Here is a 4,583-nt window from a genome sequence, read left to right as displayed (position 1 = left end):
CTATCTCTTCCTCTTTTGTTTGGTTTGGTGGGCATTTATCCTGTTCCTTTATCTGGTGGGTATTCCTCTGTCTCTTCATCTTGTTTAAATTGCTGAGTTTGGGGTGTCCTTTCTGTATTCTGGCAGTTTGTGGAGTTCTCTTTATTGTGGTGTTTCCTCGCTCTGTGTGGGTTTGTACAGGTGGCTTGTCAAGGTTTCTTGGTTAGGGAAGCTTGTGTCGGTGTTCTGGTGAGTGGAGCTGTATTTCTTCTCTCTCCTTTCAAGGACTTGGGTTGCTTTTCTGGAAGCCTGATGTCCTCTGCCGGCATTCAGAAGTTGTTTTGTGGAATTTACTCAGCATTTAAATGTTCTTTTGATGAATTTGTGGGGGAGAAAGTGTTCTCCCCGTCCTACTCCTCCGCCATCTTAGCTCCTCCTACCTTAAGTGTTTTTTATAACACCTATTATGAAAAGGTGCTGGGTTCAGGGAAATGCTTTTTCTGTAAGCATATGTGTTTTTGGTCCTTTATTGTATTAAAATGGCATTATGTTGATTGACTTTCATATAATGAACCAAATTTGCACAAATCCATAAATCCCACGTGATCATGGTATATGATCTTTTTTATATGTTGTTAGATTTTTTTTGCCAGTATTTTGTTGAGTACTCTTGCCTCTATATTCATAAGGGATATTGGTTGTGTGTGTGTGTGTGTGTGTGTGTGTGTGTGTGTGTGTGTGTGTGTGTGATGTCTCTGTATAATACTGGTATTAGAGAAATATTGGCATCACTTTGCATGCTATGTGGGGAAGAGACATGTGAAATGAAGGATGAAGCATTGTTGGATTTAAGTTTAGTCAGGATTAGAGGCAGAAATTTAGAATATATCAGTGTGGAATTGGGGTGAGATTATCAAGAGAGTTCATTCTCAATTTGCTAGGCCTGTATTAAGTGCTTGACATTGAATTATGCTGTTTGTTAACTATGTCTAGATACTTTATACTTTGAATCTGCTACCTATTTTCTGTATTAACATTTATGAAATTAGTATGTGTGAATCAGTTGTAATGTGCATTTAAGATACGTTTTCTTCCAATTTTACTACAAAACAAGATGCCATTAAATAGCTGATGCTTTTTTAAAAGAGCTGTTAACTTTAAGTCTAAGAAATAAGCATGTTTGTCTTTAAGATACAGAAACACATTAAAAAGTTATAAATTTGCCCAAAAAGATGCAGCTGGTGTGTGGCTAACTTAGAATTCCAGCTCAATCTTCTTTGACTCCAAAGTCCATGTTTCTAAACACTGTACAATAGTGCTTTTGTAAAAAATACTCATCCTTTACATGTAATTTCACCTAATGATCAGTGGTGTTTTGTGTTTTTTTTCCTTTTCTTTCCTTCTTTCTTTTTTTTTAAAATAGAAGAGATTAAAATCAACATGGGACAATGCTCTGATTCTAGAGTCATGTAGACTTATAGGTTTTTCAGCTGTCATTTAGCCTCTTTGATACTCAGTGTCTTCATCTGTAAGATAATGGTGTTTATAACTACCTAGAGTTTTGGAGATAATCAAATACAGCATTTTTCTGTACTTAACTAATATGTAGTATGTTTATACTTAGGTGGCAGGTTATATAAAGAAAGCACTGGGATTGGTGGCCACGCCCTTCAAGAATAAAAAATAATATTTAAAATATGGAACCACTATGTATGTTATGTGAAGAACAAGAGCCAGAACCACAGAAAAGTGTAGGAGAAACCAAACAAGTAGATGATGAAGATGCTGAACTGATCTTTGTTGGGGTAGAACATGTAAATAAAAATGCTGATGTGATCTGTTTTGGGATGACCTCAAATTCAAAACCAGTCATTTCAAACATTGAACAGAGTTACCCCAGGTTCATGTTCAAGGAGAAAAATGTGTGATCACTTCAAGAAAGATAATGCTCACAAATTACAGCCTGTTAGTCATGCGACTCCTACATCAGCAGCACAGACTGTCTTGCCAGGTTCTGATTCTGAATCAAGATCAACAGATAGTCCTATCATTGTTGAGCCTTTGTCTGAAGCTGATTATAAAATATTTCACCACAAATAGTGCCTAATAGCGTTTCAGAATTATATTCTCCTTTGATTATCTTCACAGGTTCATTGCAGCCTCCAGTAGAAACAGCAGTTTCTTCAGGAGATATGAATAAAAGTCCTCGTGTATCAAAGCTACTTTCCACTTCTGAAACAAATAGCACAGATCCCAAAAGGCCTAAGCACAGTGATGGAATTATAGGGGACATTCTTTAGCTTTATCCCTTTCTGGTATTTTTCATACAGTGACTACTGAGCAAAGCACACCAGACAGTGTTCATACCTCATTAAGCCATGTTCAGAATGGAGAACCTCATCCAACAGCTTTTCCAAAGGACAATGCTCATTGTAAGCCTGTAAGTCCTTTAGGGAAAAATGGGCTGAAAAAAACTGACTTTCCAAGTTTAGCAAGTCAAAACAAGATTGTTGATCCCACAGAAGGAAATCGGATTGTGTTACTTGGTGACTTCTACTATGGACAGCGTATAGGAGATGGGCAGCCAGAACCGAAAACTCACACAGCCTTTAAATGCCTCAGCTGCTTGAAAGTTCTAAAAAACGTCAAGTTTCTGAATCACATGAAGCACCATTTGGGACTTGAAAGGCAGAGAGGTGACAGCTGGAAAAACCACACCTCCTGCCAGCACTGCCACCACCAGTTTCCTACTCCCTTCCAGCTGCAGTGTCACACTGAAAGTATTCACATTTCCCAGAAGCCCTCTGCAGACTGTAAAATCTGTGAGTTGTCCTTTGAGACAGATCAGGTTCTCTTATAGCACATGAAAGACAATCATAAGCCTGGCGAAATGCCCTATGTATGCCAGGTTTGCAATTACAGATCATCAGTCTTTGCAGATGTGGATGCACAATTCAAAGCATACCATGGTAACACTAAGAATCTGCTTTGTCCGTTTTGTCTCAAAATTTTTAAAACTGCAACACCATACATGTGTCATTATAGAGGGCACTGGGTAAAGAGTTTTCACCAGTGTTCCAAATGTTGGCTACAGTTTTTAACTTACAAAGAGAAAATGGAGCACAAGACCCATTGTTTAAGAAGCCTAAACAGCTAAACAAATGTTTAAGAAGCCTAAGCAGCTAAAAGGATTACCTCCTGAAACAAAAGTTGTTATTCCGGTATCACTGGAACCTCTTCAACCAGGATTGGTGGAAGTACCATCCATTACTGTGAACACATCTGATTCTGAACCATCACCCCCCACCCCAATCTAAAAGTAGGAGTTGAAAAAAAAAAAAAAAAACCCTTAATTCTACTTTCAGTAAGTCTGAAGCAAGTATTTCAGTCAAATTTAAAATCCCCATTAAGAACAAAAAAATCTAAATTATAGCAGTATTCAATAGTATCAAATATAGTGAAACCAATGGGTAATTTATGTTTTTTTTTTTTAATTCATGAAGAACAGTTTTAATTAACCTGAATGTTGAGATGTTATTTAAAAATATATTACCTGTTTTTCATATAATTATCTTAATATGTAAAAAAGTATGTGCTCACGTGTGTGTGAGAGAAAGAATGAGAGAGGGGGAGAGAGGAAAAGTAACAACCTATTTCAGTATTTCATGTTGTTTGTAAGTTCAAAACCTCTGCTATACATATAATCTGTTGAGTGTTTTAGAAACGTAGTTTTCAACTGTTTTCATGCCTTCAAGATCTCAGTATTAACTATACAGCCAGATTGGAATGACTTTCTTATGGTATAGTCCCATGTGCTGCTGAACTCTCCGAAGTGCCTCTGTTTTGCTGATCTAAGATAACCTGGCTCCAAAAGCCTGGTGTGGAGAAGTTGATGGAGAATCTGTGATGTGAGTTTGAAGCAGATAAGGGATTTAGTCAGTGGAGAGCTGTGACTTCTTGTCCCAGTTGAGGAAGAGACACACATTCACTCCAGGCATGGAGCCAAGGCAGAAGGAACACTGTCTCAGAGTGTCTTTACCTACCCCAGGGACATCTCAAGGAAGCCAACCATTGAAATGCCTGTGGTTGGTGAGGGGCTCCTGTAAGCATCAAACAAGCCCTGTGTATCATTGACTACAGTTGCAGAAGCAGAGATAGTTAACAGAATGAGGCCTGGTGCCCGTGGATCTCCTGTTGAGTGATCAAAAGGGTAATTTGATTCATTCCATCCCCTTTCCCATTTGGCTGGCCTTTAGTCACAGTGAAGTAGCCATGTCTGTCTAAGTCACAATAGTAAAGCAAGTTAAGATTCTCAAGGGAAAAAAGCCTTGACATCTAGTTTGATTTGTCCTTGACCCATAGTTTTAACTGAAAAGGCTCAAACACAGGGAATCTGTTAGATTTATGAATTGGGCTAAATTTAGTTCTCTTACTCTTAAACTACAATGGAGTTGTCCGAGAATAGTAAATGTAGTGGATAAAAATGGTTCAGGGTGATTAAACCCTTTATAGAGCTTTTCCTTACCTTTTCCAGTTACCTGTGTCTTACCCTAGTTGAACATATGAAGATTTCAGTGTTGTGTCTTATCTTGCCTTGGACACAA

At 38.0% G+C, this 4,583-nt stretch overlaps 1 pseudogene; it reads left to right on the top strand.

The window, feature by feature from the left end:
* The first annotated feature begins 1,676 nt into the window (after positions 1-1,676).
* LOC132344648 (zinc finger protein 280B-like) lies at positions 1,677-3,143 on the top strand (annotated as a pseudogene).
* Positions 3,144-4,583: the final 1,440 nt, after the last annotated feature.

The sequence above is a fragment of the Bos taurus genome, chromosome Y, assembly GCF_002263795.3.
Source record: "Bos taurus isolate L1 Dominette 01449 registration number 42190680 breed Hereford chromosome Y, ARS-UCD2.0, whole genome shotgun sequence".
NCBI lineage: Eukaryota > Metazoa > Chordata > Mammalia > Artiodactyla > Bovidae > Bos > Bos taurus.
Note: the sequence above shows the minus strand (reverse complement) of the source record. Positions and strands in the feature narration are given on the sequence as shown.